The 25,802-nt window shown below is 43.3% G+C and overlaps 1 protein-coding gene across 1 annotated transcript in view; it reads left to right on the top strand.

Moving 5' to 3' along the window:
- Positions 1–327: 327 nt before the first annotated feature.
- FGGY (FGGY carbohydrate kinase domain containing) overlaps positions 328–25,802 on the top strand; it is a 202,553-nt gene continuing 177,078 nt past the window's right edge. Inside the window, exon 1 of the mRNA XM_058842959.1 lies at positions 328–383. The gene's annotated coding sequence lies outside the window, so the exon portion shown is untranslated. The remainder of the gene's footprint in view (positions 384–25,802) is intronic.

Below are 25,802 nucleotides of genomic sequence, written 5' to 3' on the forward strand. Positions count from 1 at the left end.
TAAAAAATCAACCTATATTCATCTCCTGAGCACCTACACAGCTGCTTCATCCATTTATTATCTCTGGGGTCCCATTAACCCTTTGAAAGGAGGAAAAGTGATATCCAACACAGCCCAACCAAACTGATGTTCTTATCCAGGGAATCAAAGTTTTTCTCTTATGAGATCTAGTGAGGGGCAGATTTTCTTCTCCTTGGCCAGGATTAGATCACAGAGTGGCCCAGCAGTCAGAGTTTGAACATTTCCTCCTCTTCCAACAGCCCTCACAAAAAATCCATCCATTGCTGGTGTTTGCTGATACGTGACACTGTTTTCCAGGCCTCACCCAGACGAACCAGATGCTCTTCTGTGTCTGAGTCCTCTAATGATCTCACAATGATACTGTAAGTAATTGTTGTTCATTATAAACAGCTTTTTAAGCAGAATTGTGGTGCTAGTCCGGGATGTTTTATTAGCTGAAACTTCTCCTTGTCTTTTCCACTTGTATCACAACATATTTTCCCAGTAGATTCGAGGGCTTGGGAGCAGTTTTGCTGTGTTTGCAGGGCCTTTCAAAGGACAGAACCACCTCTTCACCTTCTCCACCCACCTCCTCCCCCGCCTTCCCTCCTTTCAAAGGGAGAACACCAGGAAGTTTGGAGATTCAGATGTGGTTCCTAAACCTCTGTCAATGAGGAAGGTCTCCTATGCTGCTGGAAATGGTGTGCAGCCACTGGTTCCTGTATTTCAGCTCTCCTTCCTCTCAGGAAACCCAGAGTCCAAGGGAAGGAAAACCCCAAATGACCCTTGTACAGGTCATTGCAAAAAGTGGTGGTTGCTTAAGAAGGGTGTTACCTTGTGTGTGTGGCTTCATTTCTCCTGCTATTCCTCTTCTGCACGTTTTACAAATAATGGCAGCTGTTACAGACTGGCATTAAGGGATGGACACTGAGAAATGAAGTGTCTCTTTCTTTGACCCCTTGTTTTCAGTCCTAACTCAGCACAATTTTCCTTCCCTGGTAATAAGGCTGGGCTAGAGGAGGGACTGTACCTCCTCTTGTTACTGTGGATGATTAAACGCTGCAAAAAGCTTTTCTCCAATGTTGAATCAAATGCCGAAATTAATTTACTTCCTCTCTGTTCATAAATACTGTGTGTCAGCCCTCTGCAAGCCACAGCTTGCTAACCTACTCCCAGAGATTCCTGCAGAGAGGAAGTGGCAAAATTGCATGTAAGATTATTTACAGAAAACTAATGTGAAAAATGAACATTGGCCAGATACCTGTCTGTGTCTTTACTCAGGGAACACATATTAGCCTCTGACTTTCATGGTCAATCACAACTAAACATAAAATGTGAGTTTCACAGCCTGTGTAGGAGATTGGAATTGAGTATAAAGATATATATGCTGTTGTTTTTAAGCCCATAATAAACCTTACTGAATACTCATGAATAATAGATGCATTTAAAGGAAATTACGATCTGCTCCTGTTTAATCTTTGAAAGAAAAAACCCCACCAAATTAGCTTATAAATTCTCTAATGGTTTATTCTTTAGGGCAGAACAATGGAGGCTTGGTATGAAACTCACTGGAATCATTAAAAATACCCTCATTTTATGCCCCAAATTTGTAACTCACACAGAAGTCTGTTATGGCAGCTGCCACCTTTGCTAACACACCAGGGTTCAGCCCGGGTTCCTCCAGGGCTACAGCAGTAATGGCTCTAAAGTCTGGCTGAAACAGCCTGATATTCCCTGTGGATCAGGCACAGAGCTGGACCTGTAACATGCACTCACCTGTGCCTTACGTCAGTAAGTCTACTATGTGCTGTTCTACTTGTGGCTCTTGTAAATTAAACTGAGAAATGAGCGGCTTTTTCGGTCTGTGCCGCTGCTGAAACGTGATCCAAAGCTCAGGTAGGTTCCAGCTGTGATCTTGCTTCTTGCTTATGAACATACATTTATGTTCTCGGGACGTTAGAGCTCCTTCTACACGGGCAAAAATTGTAAAAACAAAATGAACAACGTTCTCTGTGTACAGTGGAGTTATTTAAAGTGCCTGAGGGTTTGAACATAAGCAGACACTGTGTTCACATACAATATAAGCAGGACTTCTGGGTTTTGGCATTTAAAATGACAATTAAAAATACAGCAGGCATGTTTCAGCAACTTTATGGGTTGCCATAAACATCCAGAAAAGGATTCCGACAAAAGTAAAGATTCACTATGAGGATTGTTTTCCTTTTTTGTGTTCTACCTCAGATTTCAGTGTGATATGTTGTAACACACCACAAAACTAAAGGGCAAAAAGTGTCTCCTGCATTGGAAACTGTTGTACATCAAAAAATGCTTCTTTGGGAGAGTCAAAGTTTACAGATTGTTTGGCTCTGTTCAGGTAATTGTTTTCATTTCCTGCTCAGGAGTTTTCTAAAAAACCTTGAAGAGAAAAAGCCCTAGAGAAGTCTGGGCGGTGAAAAACACTTTTCTTCCCCAGCAAGGAAACAAACACAATAGACCCAAAATCGATCCCTGGCACAATTCTGGGTACCATGCCACTACCTGAGTTTTCTTAGAAATATTTACCACAGGAATGACATTCCTGCATAGTCAGGCAGCTCTTCCCACTGTAGGCTCCTGACAGCTTGCCAAGGACTGGGAATTCCCTTTAAGGAACACAGTGTTTACAAAAATATAAGGCACCTCTTGTTGTGTTTTAAGCATTAAGGTGAGAAGAACCTGAATCTCAAGTTAAGCATTTAATTACAAGGCCTTTCTTCCTTAATAATTTTCTGCTTGCCACCTGTAAACCTTTGGCAAAAAGAATTCCCCAGCTTCTTTGGCTTGTGAACCTGAATGTCTCATTAATCAACACCTAAATCTCCAAAAAGCTTTGAGATGTTGTTGTGACATTGAGTGGCATTTCCCCTAGGATGGTCAGCTCTTTCCAAGCCTTAAAATGGGAGATAAAGCATACTTTGCTGTTAGATAGTTCTGAAATCCATCTTTTCTCTTTGGGACAGTTTAGCAGTGTTTCATTCTGTGCTTCTATTGGAATCTCACAGCCATCCCCTGACCACCTAAAGATTCTCAGCCAAAATAAATCCCCTGCAGCTTCCCTGGGTTTTTCTCAGTCCCCTCCTCACCACGGGAGTTGTGTGGCTCATCTTTACTGGATGCCAGTGTTGGGATTGTTTTTCAGGACTAAGTGAGAAGTAGGTTCCTGCCCTGAGTTAAGCAACACTCATGTCAGTGTCTCAATCAAGGCAGGAAGAAGTAAGGAAACTGCTTTATTCTCCTGAGAGAGTCCCTCCAGGGACTGAGAATGGGACATCTGTCAGAAAAAGGGGAGATAGAAGGTATCTTAGGGCTACATTTGTTTCCTGTGGCTGTGTTTTTGGTTTGTTTTATCCCTTTCCTCTCCCCCTTAGCACAATTCAGGACTGTACATGAACTCTTTTCTGCCCTTTACCTTTATTTATTTCCTTTACTGAAGCAATAATTTTGCAATCTGAGGGATTCAGAGCCAATCCCATTCTTTCTACCTTGCTGTCTCTTTTTCCTGACCCTGCCACAGTTGCAATGCCACGCTGTGAACCAAAACTCAAAGGTCCTTTTTTTTAATTTGATTTTTGCTTTGCATTCTTGCCCTTTCCCTTGCATTCCTGCTCAGTGTCGCTCTAGCAGCTCTTTTCCCTCATGTGGAGCATCAGGCACATCCCCCAGACCTCCTGCTGAAATCTTTCCCTCCCTGAAACATGACCTTGCGCTGGATCTCATTCCTCATGCAGGTGCTCAGCACAGAACAAACTTCAAGTCTAGTTAAGAGCTATTTCAGGGGTTGAAACGGGCATGAGATAAGGTTCAATTTTAACACTCATCCTTTATCCAGGGCAAATTGGATGTTAATTGTAATGACTCTGCTGTGGTGGACAGTCTTTCTAGCTCTGAGTTTGTGCAATAGCAACTGTGTGACTTCTTTATCTGTACAATCAGCCTGAAACTCTCTCAATTAAATCACATTTGTAATTGCTGCTACCATGAAAATCTTAAGGGGAAAAGCAGCTACAAGAGGGCTCCAAAATCCTACCACCACTGTACCTTGCTGAACACTGCCAGTAGCTTCTCTGGTGATGGAGACCTGGAGCTCACCTGAACATGGAACAGAGTTGAACAATTCCTCTCAGTTGCTGTACATCACATGTTTGTTTCTTGCCTTTCCTTTGCTCGTCCTTTGCCCAAGCCAGTCACAACCAACAGAACTTCAGCTGTTTGGCCAAGAGTGTCACAAGCCACTGTACCTTAGTCTTGGGAAATTTATCTTGCTTTTCCAAAAATTCCTCACACTCCTTGACACTTACTCCTGTGGGTATTTGTAGACTGTTATGTCTGCCTTTACTTGTTGTTTAACCATTTAGCTCTGTCCTCATAAATCATCACCCCCCAGCTCTTTAGCTGGGCTCCCAGCCTGTGCTTCTAAGTGTGAAAACTCCAGGCTGAGCCCACCCTTTCCATGTCTACTCCCCACAGGATTCTATTGGTGGTACAAAGTCATTGCTCAAGCCATGATTTCATTCCTGGCTTGTTGCATGATCCCTTGCTGACCAAATGATCTCTGGTTCTCTGCAGCAATTCTCTGGTTTTATTTCCCAGGTCCTCCCACATTCTCCTAAGCCTTGTTCCACCTCTTCCCCTGACTTAAAACCTCCATTCCAGGCTCCTTTCCCCTTCTCCCCAAGAGCACAACTTCTGGGAGTAGCAGAGGCAGGGAGTATCCCTGTAGTTGTTCTGGTTTCACTTCCTTCATTCCTCAGTCTTTCCTGAAGGACTTCCCTGCAGCCAGAATCTCTTTCCAGGGGCAGCTGGAAACTGGGCATCCACAGCACATCTCCCAGGTGTGTGTCTAGTGGCACAGCTCCCCAGAGCAGGGTAAGGCTGGATTCAAACCTCCTCTTCCCAAATGTGTGGGAGGAGCTGGTGGGCAGGGAGCTGGGCCATGTGCTTACCACAGAATGGGAAATTCTGGCAAAATTCTGGCAATTTTGCCCCCTCCTGTGGGTACCTGTCTGAATTCTTGGAGTCTGGACTTAACACATACAAATTGCTGTTGATTAAGGCATCTTGGAAGCTATCTGGATCTTAAATTAATTACTACAAAATATTACTAGGAAGAAAAGAATCCTCCAAAAGGTGCATTTATCCACTTTATGAGGACACTTACAATGACTACAGCAAGGATTGAAAATAATTAAGAGTTGTGTAAGGCACAGGAATTACTTCAGAGTGCAAATGAGGCTTTGACTTTTAGGGAGAAGAAAGGAACTTCTGTGGGCAGATTTGCCCATAGCTGCCTATTGCAAACTTCCTTTTACTTTTTTGTTTCATTTTTGTGTGTGGTTGCAACCACAGATAGAAGAAGGACCAGGGAGATCCTTAATCTGGTACAGGGTATCATCCAATCTGTTTAACATGTTGTACCACCACATGCAAAGCACAGTGTTGTTCCCTTTTCAGCTGATAAAAATTTGGAAGTTACAAAATGATCACTAAAGCAAGAGACAGGATGTGATGGAAGACATTTATTTTCCTAAAAGCTCAAAAACTCTAGACAAAAGCCTCCAGTCTATGCTGTGCTTCCTTCCTAGTTGCACATTCATTTTATCTCCTCCACTCTCATCTGGCTTGTTCCTGTGTTAATTGGGGCTGATCCCTGCAGTGAGGGCTCTTCCAGGGCTCTTCCATCTCCAGGTTGGAAGAATCATCCATTTGCCTCATGGCAGAGGAAGAATTCAATTCTGAATTTGGGATGATGTGTTGAAAAGCTTCTTTTGATTCACCTCTGAGCTCCAGAACCACCCTTTAAAACTCTGAACAGGAGCAAGAGGGTACAATATAACCACAAGTTAAGTTAAATTGTCCCTGGGAAGTTTAGTCTTGTTTAATGGCTTTGTTCAATTATTCTGCTTGTTCATTTATCTTTACCTAAACATAAAAATCATGCAATCTTTCTCCTCTAAAATAGATTCTTATAATAAATTCAAGTCTATGCATATCTTTTTTTTTGTTTCTATGACTGTACACATGCACTTTTAAATTTTGTTGAATAACTCCCTTAGCCGCCCTCTGTTTAAATCTCTTCAGACATAAGGCAAGTACAGAGGAAGAACTCCAAGTGTAAAAAAGAAAAATCTAGTTCCTCCCTCAGATCTCCAAAATCATGGCTAAGTGTTGCACGTTTATTTCAGCTGTTGTAGAAAAAGCCACTGGTGTTCAGCAAATTATATTAGATTTTCAAAAACTTCACAATGTTTTTTGAAATTTGATTTTCTGGGTCCCAGATAAGAAAGAAGAACTGCAATAATCCACTTGGAAGTGAGGATCTTTCAGTTCTGCTTGATTAGTAGTTTAGTAAAAGTTTAAATATTTATTCATCAGGAAAGGTTAGTCCCTGCCATGCCATCTCATGTTCTGCTACAGGGTTTTATTCTCTTTTTCTGGGCCCTTTTCCATGAAGTCTGACTTCTCTTACTGGCTTCTCATTGCTGCATTCTATATTGATTGTGCTGGAATGATGACCTCTACAGAAGGTCCTGGAAATCTGTGCTTTGAATCTGCCCTGGTATGGGCTACACACTCATCAGACTAAGCCAGAAACAAAGCTGAAATCCCCTCTGAAAGTGAGGTTGAATGTTTAAAATAAACCAGAGGAGATCTCCCTCAGAAATGTCCACATCATCATCATTACCCTCTTCAAAAAGCATGAAGATTGAATCAGGTTGTCTGACAGAAACAGGTTCTGCATTGGTATTGCACAAACAAATGTGGGAACGCTGCCGTTTCAGAATCGATGGGGATCTGCAGAAATGGGCTGTAATTCCTGTGGCCTCCTCTTGAGCTCTGGGGGTCTTACAGGAAGAAATGTGGGACCAAGCTAAGAACCTTTGTGTTGGCTGTGTGAAACAGTTCCAGCTTTCTCTGCTGGAGAAACATGGAATCCTTGGCTTGGGGCAGATCCCATGAAATGGCCTCATGCCCACTGACTCAGAGCTCTGTGTGTAAACTGGGTAAGCAAAAGGTAATTACCTCCTGTAAAGCATCTCTCCTCTTCAATCCTATGGGCCATTTCATCCCGTGACTAATTGCATGTCTTCTCATTTACATTTGATCCAGCCTCCACAGAAGACAGTAGGAGTTAATTTTCAGATTTTCCTGGGATAGGAACTGAACTCTGTCCTCAGTGAGTTTCTCTGAGCAGATGGAAGTTGCTGAACAGCACAGTCAGAGCAGGAGCTCTGCAGGAGCTGTGGGCTGATGGCAATTCTCCGGTGCTGCTCAGGAGAAGGCCCTTGGCAGGTCCATCCTCTCTAAGAAGCAGAAGAACACATTTCTGTGGCTTGCTCTGCAAGCATCTTCCCCTCAGAGATTGTGCATTTAGAGCACCAAGAGTGGAGGGAAGTGTAAGAGAGTTTCTCTCTACTTCCCAGGCCATTTCTAAGCAGTAAAAAAAAGGAGCAATTAAGAATTCAGCTGACTTAACAATTAAATAGAATAGATTTAAAAAGCCATAACTTTTTTTTTTTTGAGCAAAGATGCACTTAGAAAACCTCTTTTTTTTTCTAAACACAAGCTTACACTGTGAATTGTGGGCATAAAATTATTACTACTTCATACCTGCAGCTGAGAAAGGAACCATGTACCTCTGGATGTCAAACATGGCTTTAATCTGCTTCACAGCTTGTTTTGTTTTGTTTTTCTCAGTTTCATTTCCCTTTGAGGTGTTAAACTCTGACCCTGAAAGGTGAGGAAGTAAAGGAAATGGAAGAGTGAAATTTGGGGAGTCTGAGGCAAAAAAGCCAAGGGAACCACGGGGCAGCCTGTCTGGTTGAGAGATTGAAATGTAAGTGGACTCCTCAAATTAATTACTTTGGAACCCACTCACTTATGGATGTGGACTCCCTTAAGCATAAGTCTTGCATTATGTCACTGAGATGGCATTTGGGGCTGATTTATGTTGGCACAGGAGTGGCCATAAAGTGCACATGTGTGCCCAGAGTAGCCCCTTTCCAAACAGAACATGTTTATAGAAACAGGAAACGTGGCTGGAGCAGGAGCACCCCGAGCCGCTGCTGTGTCAACAGCATCACAAATACAGGTATCCAGGATCTGCACCCTGCATTTTCCATGGATTTCCACTCTAGCCCGTAACCTGGAACACAGTTACAAGGATTAGTGGTTGATGGATGGAGGAAAAATGACTTATTAGGTGGAATTTGCTCTACTAAAGATATATATCTGACCAAGAGCCACAATCCACATTTTAATCCTTTTCTTTCTTCCTCTGTCTAATCCATGGCTGATATTTCACAGTGATAATCACTCTCTTCTTTTTACCTCCTTGGAGAATGAGAACACATTATATCAATTATATCTGATCCTGTAGTCCCATAATTTATCTTTAATAAAGTATGTGATTTCTGTCTGAATAAATCTGAAGCCTTCAAGGAAGTGTAAACCCTTCACAGTTCTTTATAGTACATTAGAAACAGTTAAATATATACAAGTGCTTTTAGAAGACAGAAAGGCAGATGAAAATGAAGATCAAATATTGCAGAATAGTTTTGGTGACTGAGAAAACTGTAATCTCTGATTCCTCAGATGCATTTATTTGCATGTTCAGTCTTCAACCTGTTTCTGAGTTGTGAGGTGCTATAAATATATACAAATATGTGATCCATGATCTATTTGGATCTGCTGTGGCTTTAGTGAACTGAGAGAGGTTTCATGGTCCCAGATCTCAGTGTTTTGTACACAAAGCAGCCTCCTCTAAGTTTCTAAGGAGAACCAATGCTGCAGGAGGAATCCTTTTTCTCATGTGGTATATCACCTTCTCTTTCATTTCCTCAATCTAAAGAATCTTTGTGTTGGTAATGAAACAATTCAGGAGATTTTTCTAGGGCACATCTGATTTAGGAGTTGGAACAAAGATCTTCCTGCTGTCTCAGAGAGGAAATGCATGTGAATCTTAAAGCCCAAACTGCTGTTTGTTGATGAAGACTAACTTGAAATAGGAATTTGTAATGAGTCTTTTCCATGGATATATTCTACTCTTACACCTTTAGAGCTGACAGGAGGTGTAAGCACTTCTCCCAAGAGCAATCTGTAGCACAGAGAATGACAGCATTAACCAGGTAACTCAGAGAGTCTGGACTATTCTCAGATCTTACTGAAAAGCAGCAGTAATTGTGTTGCAGTTCTTGCTCAGGGGATGTAGGTGATCTGGGTCTAACTGAGTAGGCCATGGAGTAGGACTGGTGTATTACTCACTGAAGACTTACATTCCCTGTGGAGATGACAAAGGAAAGTATTTCTATCAGGGAAATACAATTAATTTATCAAGTGTCTTAGGACTTGTTTATTTACTGATTGCAAGTCAGATAAATTTGTCAAAACATTTGTAACCTGCAGAATGAAAAGCAGAACCAAACAATCTGCCCTTGGTGTTTTATTGTGTGAAATATTTCATATCTGACTGCTGAGTGTAGCACTCAGTGAATATCCTGTCATGGTCACTGCTGTTGAGGAGCAGACAGGAGCTCTGATGCTCTGTTGGGTTTGGACTGGGATGTACTTTTCTGTTTTTTATTGGAAATTTGCTTGCAGGTAAAGGCTTTATTTGAGTTCTCCTTTTCTGTTTCATTTCAGGGCATGCTGGTGTGTTTGGGACAAGATTAGAACAGAATAACAAGAACACATATCAGAAGGATTGGGAAACAGATACTGTAGTGCTGAGTGGGTGTCATGGGGGAGGGTTTTGAACTTCCCTGGATTAGTGCCCAGCACAGGGGTAGATGTAGGAAAAATCATGTCGGCAGAGAATTGCGTGTTGAGTCTCTGTGGGTGTGAACTGAGGACGCCCCACAGCAGCCTGGAATCCCATCTCTGCTGTCTGGAATTGCAGGAATAGGCAGCACAGGAGCTCTGCTGGCTAAAAGGGCCGTGTTCCCTGTCAGAACAGTGTCCACGCAGGCCTCGGACGCAAAGAGGTCTGTTTGTTAGAAATCAAAACATTTCTTTCCCAAAGGTAAGACACACAAGATTTTCCAAGTTCTATAGCACACTTCAGCTATTTGGGAGAACTGTTTTCCTTGAAGCTCATTGAAGCCAGCACTTGTCTCTGTTAGTGCTCACTGTTCCCATCTCACAGAGATCACTGCCTCTGAAGGACTTACAGCAATGCACTTCACTGGAATGGGGAAGAACTGCTGGCTCTAGCAGCCAGTTTGTCACATTGGTAAGGATTCTGAAAATTAGGAATTCTCTGAAGGTGCATGTTAGAAGGCTGCTGGGAACCAAATTTCTGATTTTTGTGCGTTAACTTTCCTGTGAAATAAAAACTGTGGTACAGAGTCCATGTGCATTTGTGGAGTGGGAATGTGGTTTTAACACCAATCTGGCCCCTAAAAAATTATCAGACTTTATAATCTTTAGGCAATTGTTTGTGCCCCCTGTGTGTACTTGAAATGAATGTACATGATAGACACAGAGCCATCAGAACAGGATATGAAACAGGAACCTCTGGAGTGAGTGCGAGCCGGACACAGATGTAAAAGCCTTCAGGAGCACACGCTGCTCGCTGACGTTTGTCAGAAAGGGGATGGCCCAGAATCCCAGCCCAAGCAGATGTGTTGCAATAGGCACAGGAAGAGATCAGTCTTAGTGTCCCCTGATGGCTTCTTCTGGAGAATTGAGGCTATGCCAGCTTTTGTCTGTGATCCAGCCCGGATCTGGAACGAAGTGTTTCTTCCCAGACATGATGTGTTCATGTTTCGGTGTCTGTGAAGCAAAGACTTGATGTGAACCTGGACAGGGCAGCAGCAGCTTCTTATAACTTGTAACTTCTCTCTATTTGCATAAGAATTAGCCAGAGGAAGAAAAATATTTATGATCTTTTTATATGTGAAGTGTAGAAACTGAAGGGATTCGCACTGAGATTTCCCAGCTGTGCTGTCATGAGGGTTAGCAGCCCACACTGCAAGTTCACCCCAGAGCACCTTCCACAGTGATCAGCTACAGCCTCTGGTCCTTTGTAACCTCTTCCCTTTCCCTCTGCCCTCCCCCAGATCCTGGCATCTTCCTTATCTCTGATACCCCTCATCTGACCCCTCCATTCCTGGTCTCACAGTGTCTCCTCCAGAAGCTGGACAAATGGACAGGTCTGTCAGGAGATGCAGGAAGGGACCCTGGGGTTATCTCAGTGTGCAGGTTATCGAAGGGTTGCTCTCAAGAAATGTGTCTGGGAGCAGTCCAAGTCATCCCAAGCTGGAGACAAGTGGAGACTGGGCTGGTGAGTTCCTCGGGACCAGCTGTCTTGTGGATATGGGGGAAAGATGAGAGCTCTGAAAATAGTGGTGGAGGCGTCCTGAAGGCAGAAAGAGGTGCCTGAGATTGAGAAATGTGGAAGGAAAGTTATTTTTTTGGTATGCATTTGGGGACTTTGAATTAGCTTCCTCTGCAAGGAAGGGCTTCCTGGAATTCTTTGACCGGTTTTATACCCAGAAGGGAATTCTTTGGCACTGGATTCAATGCACACATGGGATTTCACTTTGCAGTGAGGCCGCCCTGTGACAAACCACCTCCAAAATGTAATCAGCAAAGTCTTCCTCAGGTGCAAACTCTGTGACTGCTTCCACGTTGGACTCCTGCTTGCTCATTCCTCAGCTGGTTTGTCAAAACTTCACAACATTTAGGCTGCTTTTCCTTGCAGTGCTGAGTCATTCTCTGAATGGAGTGAGAATTAAAGGGTTTGTTACCGTAAATTTTGCTAGCCTCTGTCTGAAATCCAAGTGAGAAAAACTGCAATGTCAGTTCCCTCAAAAATGAGTTTTTAAAAGAACCTTTGTCCTTAATACTTTTATATGTAACACTTGCACATATTTTGTTTTTTCTGTTACTTGTAGTCTCCTTAATTACACCACGGGAATTTGAACCGTGGCAAGATCAGACACAGAAAAAAGCATGACCAAAGAAAAAAAGAAGTTTTATTGGTTTTAAGTAGATTTTTCAGTCTAAGAGGTGACTTTCCTGAAAAGGCAACATGACATCCCTCTGTTTGCAAAGGTTCTTTTGCAGTCCAGAGAAGCTGTGGCTGTCCCATCCCTGGAAGTGTCCAAGGCCAAGTTGGACAGGGCTTGGAGCAAGCTGGGATAGTGGAAGGTGTCCCTGCCCATGGCAGGGAGTGGAACTGGATGAACTTTAAGTTCCCTTCCAACCCAAACCATTCTGGGATTCTATGATTCATGTCCAGGACACACCAATGCATGCAGGGACTGGTGGGGCACGTATGTGCTGCAGCCTCTTTGCTGGTACAATCAAAGCCATAATTTTAAGGATTATCCTCATGCACACAGAGGAAAATTCAGTTTTCAAAATTCTTTACTGATGAGGAAATGTAAGCCAGAACACTGTTGGGTTTTCTGATGTCAGTGTGAGCTGATGGAGTTGGCAATAAGAAAAACTATCCTTCAATTATAGGCTGAACATGTTTAAAAGAAGTCACTGAGACATGGATGGTATGGAGCCCCATATTACTGTTATTATACTCAGTAAAGAAAGAGTCCATAAGCTCTTCTCTCTCCTCCCTCCTCTGTTAAAAAATTAGTGTCTTTGTCACATGTAAGAGCTGTACAAGTAACAGGAACAAAACATGTAGGTGTTCTGAACAGAGTCATTAAACAACATTTGTTAAGCACACCGAGTTCTGGACTAATTCATTCTGTAGCTCTTCTGTTTCATGTGCTCAGGTGATAAAGAATTATGCAGAACTTCCATCAGTGGCAATTTTATTTCTTGCCTTGAATCAAATGGTGACTCAGAAAGAAAAATGTCACTGAGACATGGGCTGTGGTGAGACTTTGTGGCTGCTGGTTCCAATCACCAGGAGCCCAGACCACTTCTGCAGGGACAAGGCAAGAATTAAACTCTGCTTGCACCAGAAAAGGCTGAAAGTTGATAAGCCATGAGTTTAAAAATGTTGCATTCAGTGGTTCCTCATAGAAAGGGCACTATTGATGAAAGAGAAACATTTAATGGCAAGAAGTCTGTCCTCCCAGGTGTTAAAATGGAATGGAAACATTTTTTTACAGTCTTTTCTTCTAGATAATATTTCTAACTTCTTTCAGAATCTTCTGTGATTGGTGATAATGGTATCATGTAATTATATGGTATAATAATGATACACAGTACAAAGATTACTTATTAAATATTATATATTTATATATATATAGCACGGCACTGGTTTTGACTCTGGTAGTTGCCATCAACACAAATGTCCAGGAGGAAGCATCCAGACCTTAGACACTGTTTCTACACCGGGAAAGTTTGGGAACTTCTGGCCTTGGGGTTGGATGCACCCACTAGCACTGTACTTGATATGCACTCCCACTTGGGATTGAGACTACCTACCTTCTCTGCAGAGTTTGAAATGCCACTGCTCTGAATGATTCTTCGCCCACAGAAGGAGGGAGGAATTCAAATCAGCTGGGGAGCAAAGCACTCTCCACTGGGAATAGGAGGAAAGAGGGCTTCTGGTGGTGGGAGAAGTGGGGGAGGAAATGAAATCCCTTTTGGGGAGAAGTGAGCTCTGCAGTATGGGAGGATATGGATGAAGTGGGACAGGATGTGAGAGCACCAGACATTGGCTGAGGGGAAAGCAAAATGGATGTTCATCAAGCCCTAACCATAGGAAGAAAATGAAGAATAATACAGTGATGGAAAAAACCCCTAAAACTTTTTTTCCATGAGGATACCCAGCCTGATGATTTGAGGTGACACATGAACCTTGTCTCTCCAGAACTGTTCTCTCTGGTTGGAAGAGATGCTGCACTTCTGGCCAAATCCCTGCAGCCCCAGCAGTGGTTTTAGCAGTGCCATCCCCTCTGGGAGTTGCTGAACACCCTTTCAGTTCCCTGCAGGAGGTAGGAGCCAGTTCTGGTGCCTGGCACACATCACTCCACTTGTGCCCTGTGATTGCTCTGCCTGTAAAGCTGAGAAGCCCAAGCATGGGGTGGGAGAGATCTGCCAGAAAGGAAAGGAAGGCTCAGGGAAGAGTGGCTCTGCTTGCGTAGTTGGGTGAGGGTGTTTTCGTTGTAGAGCTCCCTATTTTTAGGTTTTATACTTTGCCATTGTCTCCTTTGCTGTGAGCTGAGCTGCTGCCTCCTATTGCTTCCCTTCACTACAGTGTGCTTATAAAAGATGCAATTTTGACCTCATCATGGTTTGGATTTGCTCCTGGCCTGCTTATCACGCTAAGTGAGGGTTCCTAGGGAAAGAACACCAATCCTGACAGGATCCAAGGCTCCAGGGATGAAATGACCTAACTTCTATCATAGCATGGCAGCATTACCACACTTATCTGTGTCAGCTATCCACAGACCTGAGACAGGCTTTTACAAGGTGTTCCTCAGATGCTTTTTTACAAGTCCATTTGGAGATTTCCCCGTTTCCTTCCTGGTTTTAAGTCTTAAGAATGCAGATGGGTTGGTTGCACTTTAAGGCTTCTTCATGCAATCAAGTTGGAGAAAAAATGTTTAGACATAATTATATACCCCCAGGAACTGGATCTCATTCAACTTGCAGAATAAATCACAGCAGTTAGTAGGACTGTACTGGACTGAAAAAGTACAGAAAAGAAATACAACACATAAAATGCCTCACTTGCACTAGTTTATATTTATTTATATATTTACAGGTTCATTTACTGCACAGCTAGTGCCGAAGTAAGACCTATTTTGTTTAGATAAAATCTAAACACGTTCATTCCTAAAAGTGAAAGAGTGAAATCAGATGGATTGTCATTGCTAAATTCAGCAGAATCACCATCTTTTGAATGCTGCTGGTTTAGGAAGGACCAGGTTGAAATGGAAAATACCTGCTCTTCATTATGCAGTGGAACTGGAAGGCAGCCAAGGTGGACAATCTAGTCCAGCACTGATTGCTGGACAGTGTAATCCAATCTGGACTGGTCTGAAGGGTGTCTCATTTGTCCCTGGAGCAGAGGGAGCACTGCTGAGCTGTCCACACTGTTTGCACACCCAGAAACTTTCCACATCTGCCCCTTTCTTGATTTCCCTTCTTTCTGAGAAAGTTCTGAATGCTTCTGGAGTACATTCTCTGTGTTTTGAGATAACACGTGAAAAGGAAACTTCTTGATAATTATTTTTTTCTGTTAGCTGCTGGGGAAGTCTTTTCTTTTTTCCCTTCCCAGATTCACATGACTCTCAGGAGTCGAGGAGAAGATAGGTAAGCACTAAAAACAAACGCAGAACCATCTGGTGTGTGGAGGAGGGACGACTCCCACACTGAGCTCAGCACTAACGCGCGGCATCTGCGCGGGACTGGGGCGGCGGGGATGGGGATGTGCAGCATAATCAGCCACGGGGAGATCTGGCAGATAAACACCTTGGGGGATGAATGATGATGCCCAGGCACCTTTCCACAGCAGCCTAGGGAGCAGGAACAGCCCCAGTGCAGAGGGAAGGGGTCAGGGGACACACATGGGCAAGTGGGACTTTGCACTCTCACTGTGTTTGAAGTGTTGCTGTGTTTGTCCCCTCTAAAAAAGCAGGGGGGGAAAAATCAGGAATGGTTGTTCATCCCAGAAGAGTTTCAGCTTCTTTCCTCAACTTTCATGATGGGCACAGGATTCCCCAAGAGGCTGGGGGAGGACAGAAATTCCTCATGGTTGCTCTCATGGAAGCTTCTTCAGGCTGTGTTGATATGAGGAAAAATGGATTCCCTGCGTTAGTTTTCTTGCAAGCTGGAAGTCTTGTAGACAAACCAGCCCCAGACCGGGGCTGTTGCATGCAGCAGCACTGCCAAACCTGAGATGAACTTGCTAACTTCTCATACATCCACTGGGCAAAACTGACTGAGCTTCCAATAAATCTTACTGCCTGTTTTGGGGTAATGTTCAGCCCTCACTCCAGAGCTGCTGCTGAGAGAGACCTGCTCTTGCTGGGGGTGAAACTGGTGCTTTCTGAGGCTGGGATAAGATGGACTGTCACAGAGCCAGCAGTAAAAGTGTGATGCACATCAAGCTGCTGAGCAGTGCCACCCTACTCTGTGTAAAATCTTTTACCTGCTCTTTTACCTCCCTTTCTTAGCGAGGTTAATGATGCTACCTAAGGATACTCCCAAAGGCATAAGTGGTTCATATTTACAGCAAGCTTCAAAGACATAAATGGCTACAGAGTGGTAAAGTATCATTATCTGCCACTTTGGAGAGATGCTCCAGATTTGTAGAAAATTGGGCTGTTTATTCTACAATTCAGTGGAAAAATGAGTCTCTATAGAAGCTACCACTTCAGAGGTATTTACATTTCTCTATGATGAAGCATCTTGAGAAAGAGCATTCCCATAAATAGCAAACTGAAGTTGTTACATTTAGTATAATAAGGTAATATTTACAAAAGACAGCGTGTCTTCTAAGTATTATTATGGGGTTGCTGTGGATCCATGGAATATATGGTTAGGAGACTCAAATTTCCCAACAGGAAAAACAGTGATGTGTAAAAGTAATGCTTAAAAATTCCTTCATGCCCTCCCTGGTGATGAAGCTGCAGTGAAACTGAAGATTGAAGCTAATATCTCTGGCAAAGCTCATCCTTTAAAAGTTCATTTCTGAGTAAGATTGTAAGAAAACCACCCACATTTTTAGCTGAAGGTGCCCTTATATGCATGTGCTTGCAGTTAGAATTTGGGTATTTGTTACTGGTACTGAGCTGGGCAGTTTCCTCCAGCTCTGCAGTTGTAAAGCACCACATGAGTGTGCTGGTCTGTACTTATCTAATAGTGAAAATGATACAAAGAGAATAAAGAAAATACAAATAGCTTTTTTTTGTGTGTGTGTTTGCAATAGTGGTAAGAGAAGTAGATTTGGAAAGGCTGGTGAGCAGTGGATTGTGAGCTGTACACCTACTTCCATCCTGTGTCTGTCTTTTTCAATGAATAGATCAAGCATTGCAAGAGCATTCTTTGAAAAGACATCTGAAAGATTCAAGTGCCTGAACATCATTGATGTCTTCTTCAGTGGTTGAATGCTCTGAAAAATGTCAGCCAACACCTTTAATCAGGCCAGTAGCAGTGGAAGTTTATGCTCCAGATATCAATTAATCACTCCAGTGATAAATAATGGCTGAAGTGGTTCTTGGTACCAAAACATCTCACGGTGGCTGCTGCAGGTGCAGGAGTAAGAAGCATGTAGGAACCAGTATAGTCTTTTCAAGGTAATAGTTAAGTCAATTAACTAACAAATGCAACCCCCAAATAACAGCCAATAAAAAAGGAGGGGCCAGGCTGCTGCTTCCTAAATCGGATTTGTTCTCTGACAAATGACTGAATTACAGGTCTTAATAACAACAAATTGTATCGGTGCTGTCTTGACCCATTTACTCGATCCTGCTGTCTCCCCCATGGCTTTGTTTTGTTGTTTTTCTTGCCCAAGATTCCCAGAAGCCTTGAATGCAAGACATAATGACACAGCTCCTGCCCTGGTAGCACATTGTGCAGTCTTTTGTTTCAAGCACACAGCATGTACCCAGACTTGCTCATAAAATATCCATAGCAAAATCATGCGATGCCTGTCTCTCTTATACATTTTTAAGAGCTGTGCCCTAAATCCATTAAAAGACTGAGGCATGAATAGAAGAACAACCCTTCCTATCATGTGGGTGAAAAAGGAGCTGGGATCAAGTAACTGGACATATAAAATGAGCCATGTGAATTTGCTGACTACCAAACTTCTGCTATGGGAATATAGGATCTCTTGAAGTACAGCTCTTTTGTCTAAATGGATGAAAAGTGTTTTGCATAATAGAACAGAGGAACTTCCCACAATAGAAAATGGAGCTGGTGTAAAGAGAGGTCAGAGAAACAACAATTCAAGAGTCAGAAGATGGTGAGGACCATGTGTATTGATAGAAGGTTCCTTCTGATTTCAGGACAACTAAGGTGAGGGAAATGTGTTTTTATGACAAATTACTTTTGAAATGTGAAGTGGTTGCTCTTACTCCAGAAATGGATCTTGGAAAGTCAATTCTATGCATTGAAAAAAATGGCCTTCATTATTTTATCCTTAGGAGAGAAGTAGGGAACCTAACACCATTCCACATGGATGTTCAAAGGAGAAGGGAATGAGCCACTAGGAATGAAAGAGAATTGGGTATCTTCATCCCTAAGGCTCTTTATAAAATGATGTTCTACACCTCCTGTCAGGAGTCCTCTCATCTGATCTTTCCCATAAAAGTATATTGTCTTTAATTTGGAAAATTTACACTGCACCTAAGCCTTGGTGCCATACTTCCTTTCCCTATTCAGTGTCTTGCATCTTGGAATCATTTGCAGATGCCCTCAGAGGTACATTCCACTCTTTAGCCATGTCCATAGGGTTTCAGATGTATAGATGGGGCTCGGAAGCAGCCGTTTTTCTTTCCATGGAGGGTGGGAGGGGATGAGGAGGGGCCAGAGACGTGGCCCTTACCAGGAGCAGGGTGTTGTGTTCCTGCTCCTGAGTTACTGCCCAGCATTGCAGAGCCCCTTGCAATTCCCAGGGCCCGTCCTCCTCAGGGAATGTGAACCTCTGTCCTGAGGCAAGGTACAGAAATAAATGGCTTTGGAATTTACTGTCAAAGTTTACAGCTGTACGGTTAAATGCAGATTTCCATAACCCAGTGGGGGTGTGCTGAGTACAGCCCCACACAACCACCTCCATTGGTGCATTCTTTGGTGGGTCAGAAACTACCAAGAAAGTAGCAAAGTGTTTTCTGGGAAAAAGTTGGAGAGAAAAAGTAGCTTCAGCATTTAGGAATTAATTTCTTTAGAATATACTCCCAAGTTCTAGGTCTTTGGAGTATGAGGTGAAGCACAAGTCTCCTGGTGCTTTTGCACACTTGAACCCCAAAACCAGTGGCTCTGTAAGAAGAAAGTAAGAAAGCTTCATAATGCATTCTTGGGAGCCTTGATTGTATGAACCAGGACTGCACAGATTTCTGTTATTAATTCATCTTAGTTCAGAAACTGATCATGTACAATCCTCACTTGTTGCTGGCATCACTCCTCTGAGCTTGGTGGAATTCCTTGAGTGAGCAGGATCAGTGTTTGCTGGTTAGAAATGGGCCAGAGGACAAATCTGCCTCCATATACTCTAGGACTTCACTCTGAAGAAAATCCCTTTGACAGAATCTTCAGTAACTAACTTATCACACAACTTTAAAAGCACCGTTTACTGTAACTATTAATTTGGGATTTTTCTATTTTGGTCATCTGCTTTTTAAAATGACTTGTTACTAGAACTGCCTTTGCAACTTGTTACTCTTTTCTACTTTCAGTTTCCCTCTGTACTGACTTGGTTGTAAGTAGGCTGTGGTTTTCTGAAAATGGAACTGTGATGTTTGCTATGTTTTCTTATACAAGACCTGTGTTAAAAAAGAACAACAAACCCAAACAAAAAATCCAACAAGAAACCAAACCCAAAAACCCCAAAAAACCAAGTGATCACCATGAAACCCAGCCTAGCCAAAATCTTAATTCTTTCCCTTAAGCATTTGATTTTACTACTATTAAGACAAATTTAACACAGGCACTATAATTGCTTCACCAAGATACTGTATTCACATCTAATTTGAGATTTTTAATAATATTTTGATTGTTAAGGGGTCCTGTTGTGTGCAGGGAGTGTGTGCATACATCAGCTTGAACATGTGATATGTGGATACTTGACCAAACCTGCAGGGGATGAAGTTTTCACAATCATGGTTTGATTCCTTTCTTTGTTTTACAAATAGCAACCTCAATTTTGAATTTCTGTCCCTGGATCCCAAATAATGTCAGGAGACTTCTGTATCAGATGGAAGCCCACCCTCCTTGGTTTGAGAGTGAGGAATTACAATTACCAAAATACCCTGATTTTCAGCACTACTCTCGAGGAAGATGTTATTATTAATATAGCCTCTGTATTTCTATTTTGCCATCCCCTCTGATTTTTATTTCATTTTCATATGGTAACTTTGATTATTTTCTCTTTTCATTTTAAAATACCTCAGGTTACTTCAGATTTTTTGGTCAGTAGGTGACATCAGCTGTTGCTATCATCAGCTGGTACTAAAATCAGCAATATCTACTTGGCTCACATTTCATCTGGGCTGTTGAATGTGGTTAGAGAAGCTGGGTTCCCAAATCAAGAGTATGGGATACTCTCCCTGTCTCTGTTCCTCTGTTCTGTGGGAAGTTCCATGCTGCTGGGTTCCTGTTTTGGGTGAGTGAGTGGGGACTGAGCAGACACGAGCCACGTCTTCTGCACGTGCTGCTCTGGCATTTGGCCTCCAACACTCCTGCATCGCTTTCCTGCAAAGCTGGGCTTGCCATGTCGGGCCTGACAGGGCCTGGAATGAGCCATTTCCTTCACATCTTCTTTGCCTGTAACAATCTTGAACTTGTTGACCCATGTGCCTATTAATTATTGATATAATGATGCATTATTTAGGCTTGTTTCAGCAGACTGATACATTATTACTAGGCAGACATTTGCCAGACAGGCTGATAGATAGCATCCTAAAAAAAGTCTCCAGTTGCCTTTGTACAATAAAGGCCTGTAACTTCATTACTTTCCTCCCAACCCCCTCCACTTCGTACCGTGAAACCTTAATAGCAATCTAAGTGTAATAATGATCTCTTTAGACAATGGGCTTAATCTTGATTGTATTTGAGTTGTGATCCTGATGGTGGTCAGGCCTCAAAAATGCAGTGGAAGACGCCTTCACCAATCTGCTAAAGCTGGTTTTCCTAAGGTACAATGAAATTATTTTGTTTTTCAACCCCTTGCCGTAGAAAGGAGAACTGATTTCTCTCTCGGTTGCTACGAGCTGTGTTGCAACACTCCAGAGCTGCAGGCAGAGCTTGATGTGTATCTCCCAGGGAAACCTGCTTTTGATTTTGTCTACGGATCCAAGGAAAAGGCGTATCAAAATGAATTATCTGTAATTTAAAACATGCGTGTGGAGTGTTTTGGAGCCTTTGGAGCTGCAGCGTCGCTGTAGCTGAAGAGAGAAGGAGCCCAGTCCTTGGTGGGAGCTGCGTCGGGATGAGGAGTGCAGGGCACGGTCCCAGCTGCCATCGGGGCCGGGGCCGGGACAGCTGCTCATGTCTGCTGCTGCCCTCCTTCCTCCCGTACTGCCCTCCTTCCTCCTCCTCTGCTGCCCTCCTTCCTCCCCTACTGCCCTCCTTCCTCCTCCCCTACTGCCCTCCTTCCTCCTCCTCTGCTGCCCTCCTTCCTCCCGTACTGCCCTCTTTCCTCCTCCTCTGCTGCCCTCCTTCCTCCCGTACTGCCCTCTTTCCTCCTCCTCTGCTGCCCTCCTTCCTCCCCTACTGCCCTCCTTCCTCCTCTACTGCTCTCCTTCCTCCTCCTCTGCTGCCCTCCTTCCTCCTCCTCTGCTGCCCTCCTTCCTCCTCCTCTGCTGCCCTCCTTCCTCCCCTACTGCCCTCCTTCCTCTCCTCTGCTGCCCTCCTTCCTCCTCCTCTGCTGCCCTCCTTCCTCCCCTACTGCCCTCCTTCCTCTCCTCTGCTGCCCTCCTTCCTCCTCCTCTGCTGCCCTCCTTCCTCCCCTACTGCCCTCCTTCCTCTCCTCTGCTGCCCTCCTTCCTCCTCCTCTGCTGCCCTCCTTCCTCCCCTACTGCCCTCCTTCCTCTCCTCTGCTGCCCTCCTTCCTCCTCCTCTCTCCTGCCTTCCTTCCTCTGCTTCCCTCCTTCCTCCTCCTCTCTCCTGTGTTCCTTCCTGCCCTGCTGTCCTCGTTCCTCCCCTGCTGCCCTCCTTCCTCTCCTGCTCCCTTCCTTCCTCCTCCTCTCCTGCCCTCCTTCCTCCTCCTCTGCTCATCAGCCTTCGCTGTGTCGCAACCGCCTCCAGCTCTGATGTCAGAGCCCCGCTGCTCCACACGCCGTCCCTACGAAAGCAGAAGAGGCACAAAAGAGGAAGGAAAGCAGACGAAGGACAAGAAATGCAGACTCGAACGGTACAAGTCTGTCGGCTCGTTTGATTTCCAGGGGCTTCCTCGCAAAAAACAGTCAGTTCTGGGGAAGCAATTTCGGAAAGAATCAGCTGCTGCTTTCAAAAGTGATCTGGCACGTCCTGCAGCAGTCAGACCCACAGTGGGGCTCTCCTGCTGACACCTTGGGTGCCTGTGCTGAATGTTTTCATTCTTTGTGAGTCACTTCTGTCTCATTTGTGATCCCCTGCTACAGAAGAGCCAGGAAAAGCTCCCTTAGTGCAACCCCAACTTGACCAATGTGTTTGTCCCTGTTGCTCAGGGTCATCTCCCTCTCAGACTCCCTCTCTATGTGCTCCCACTAATATTTTCCCTGGCTTTTAGGAACACCAGCCACACTGCTCCCCTTCCACAAAACCAGGATCTCACCCTCAGAATGTGTTAATCCCTTCATTTCCCCCTCTTCAGCCACATTCCCACAAGTCCAGCCTTGTCCAGCAGGAGGGCAGCTTTTCCAAAGGGATCCTTTGGGTCTGTCCAAAACTATTAACAACAGACATGGACAAAACAATAACTGAGGAAACCTGCATCGATTTCCTGACTGCTGCACAGTGTATTGTGTGTCTTGGTCAGCAGCTTTGAGATGTCCAGGTTTCCTCCAGCTCATGCCTTCTCCCCTGATTTATACAGTCTGTCTTATTCCTGCTGACGATTTGTTGTTCTTTGTTCAGACAGCTCAGTGAGGGACTGTCATCGTCTCATTTGTCAACTATCTCCTTCATCCAGTCTGTCCATCAGACAACCATCTTTGTCAGGCAATCCCAGCCTTCCACAAGACACTTCCCAGCCTTTTAAACTTGTAAAATGTTTTTTTCTGAACCATCTATATTTTTTTTCTTCGGTGCTCCTCCATTTGAATAGATGAGCACCAGAGCCCTCCCTTGTAGTCCTGGATAGGATGGAAGAATTTATCCTGTCACCTGTTGTGGATTTTCTCTCTATGTAGGGACAGGGAAGCTGCTAACTCCCACACTCAAATCAAATTTTAAGTCTGACATGAATAAATGTGTAATATGCAAGTCCCTAACACCGAATACACAAACTCTCTGTAGACTGTCTAAATTATTTCAGGCTAGTTTACTGAAATTAAATTACATAAAAGTCATACAAAGCAGCACATTGTTATGTAAAACTCTACAAAACAAGTGCTGTGATTTTAACTGAGTTGAACAAATAAAAAATTAAGTGTAATTTTTGTTCAGGGCCATGTGTTAGCTTTTGAAAACAAAAAGGAAATAAATGAACCAAGTCACACAAAACATATGTCTGCAGAATAATGATAAAATATATACTGTAGCTGGACATCTTGGAAGTGTGGTTTTAATTCTTGCTGGTGTTGTGGCTGGAGGCTTTTGTTGTGCAAAAAGGCTACCCTGTGTTCGTTTTACAATACAGAATGTTTTTTATTCCTACTACGTTGGGAATAATGTAATCCTCTTGGAATAACATGGAGGGCTCTGAGCTGAGACACCTTCCTGGGAAATGCTGGGAATGCTCAGTGCTGCTGACTGTGGTCATCCCAGCCAGGGTATGGAGGAGACTGACTTGGGCTACCAAACCATAAACTTTGAGACCAAGAATTCCAAGGAAAGGTTTAGCTGTGACCAGCTGGATTTAAGCAGTTTCACACAGAAGTTCTGACGCTGTGCCCTCAGGGTCGCTTTGTTAAAAAAGCTGTGTGAGAAGCTTAATAAAGCTTCTGTCCTCCCTATTGTGTGCACACTGATTTGTGGAAGAGACGAGGTGATGGTGGCTCTGGCCATGGCAGGAAGACTCTTGCAATGTTCTGGCTGGAAAGGCACTTGTCTCTCTTGGCATGTTCCCATCGGCAAGTCCCCGAGTGCTGTGTCACATCCCTGTCCCTCCCAGGGCAGTGCAGTTGTGGGGCGTTGCTGGCAGTGTTCAGGGCATGGGCCAATGCTGTAACAGCTTAATTAGCTCTTCCTTGTTAGGCAGGATTTCATAATGTAGGTACACGTGTTTAGCTGTCAGCCCCATTCTTGCAACAAAAGGAAAACCAAACCAGTAATAAATAGAGAATTGCACAAGCCAATCTCCAAATAATGGCATTGGGTGGAACACAAGAATTAGGAGCTGTGGCTACAAAGCAGATTGGTGCTTCCTATTCCTCTTAAAAATGCAGCTCTTTAGACTGATGCAGCAACCAAGGGCGATATTGAGAGCCTGGAGATGTCCTTGCTTCCCTCCTGGTGCTCCTCATCCAGGTGGAAATGAGGAACTCAGCCCCACACCTCATCCTCTGGCTCTGACAGGAGTTTAGGTCCAGGGTACTGAGCAAAAGCCCTGCAAATTCACCCTCCTACTTCCTGCTGTGAGAGTCCCTGACACTGCCCAGGCCTTTGAACTCCCAGGTCATGAAGAATTGAGTAACCAAGCACTGAGTTTTCAGTATTATTTTGAATGGCAGTAAAAAGAGATTTCTAAATGTGTAGATAAATCAAGCATTAAAAATTGAGGCAAAATTATTGCAAAAATATGGAAAAGTTACTTTTAAAAATCATCCATATAAATTTTTAAAAGTCTTAGGTTAGATTTAGAAGGTAATGATTCATATTTGTAGCATTTCATTGTATCACATGAAATACTATTTTTTGGTGAAATAGGTTAACATGACCAGTAGATGCGTATTCATCTCAGTACATTTGTATTGAAATCAGTGAGTAACTGAAATGATTAATACCATTCCAGATTTCTTCGAACAACATTAAGCTACAAATGTCTTATTTTTAAAATCATAGCATTTTCTTCAGATGTTTATTTTTGAAACTGTGGTAGTATTGCATACCTAAAATATGAGTGCATTTAGAGTGGTGGAATGTCCTCATAATAGAATATATTATACATAGGCTTCTAAAATATAAAGGTTTCCAAAAGCATATTGCAAAATTTAGATTTTGAAGCACCAAGTTCCTACAGTACTGTCCAGATTAAGTTAAGTATATATGTGTGTATATATATATACCGAATTTGAGTCTTTTTTACAGATGTCGCTGAGACAACTTCTTCTGACTTCATTATTTACATGCCAGCATCACAAAATTCTGGAAAAAAAGAAGGGCTTCTTTGGGACAGAGGTAAGGGATACCTGAAATAGCAGTTCCAGAGTGATTCTCCTCACCCCCATCTTTGCTGTGCTTGTTCTTGGGAACTTCTCTGGCTTGTGCAGGGAGTCATCCTGATGGATCATTGCTGTGCCCCACAGCTGACCCTTCCCCTGTCCAGAGTCACACACTGGGGATGGCAGTGTGTTGGGACACAGCAGAAAGGGACAAAATCCCAAAACAAAATCACCCAGCACTGTGCACAGTTTCAAAACCTTGCTTCCTCCATTTTAGGGTATTTCAGCTGACAAGATCCATTTGAAACACTTGTCCCTGACATGTATTTTTGCAGAAGTGCCTGACACTTAATGATGGCACAGCAATAATCCCTAGGACTTTCTTTCTTCACAGAATGAAGTTACGACCCCGTTTTGCTTGTAAATTAACTTGGATTATCACCTAGGGCAAATAATGTTCTTGATCAAAATGTTACTGACAAATTTGTTGTTTACTTGAATCTAGACATAAACATGACCTTTGAACACTGTGAGGAAGCAGTTCTTTTTTTCACACGCATTTTTCACCAGAAAAACAAAAACCTTGGATATTATTTTATCCACAATTGTTTGCTTAATTATTAACATATTTTTTAAATGAAATGGTAATGTTTTGTG

This window comes from Poecile atricapillus, chromosome 7 (genome assembly GCF_030490865.1).
Source record: "Poecile atricapillus isolate bPoeAtr1 chromosome 7, bPoeAtr1.hap1, whole genome shotgun sequence".
NCBI classification, from domain to species: domain Eukaryota; kingdom Metazoa; phylum Chordata; class Aves; order Passeriformes; family Paridae; genus Poecile; species Poecile atricapillus.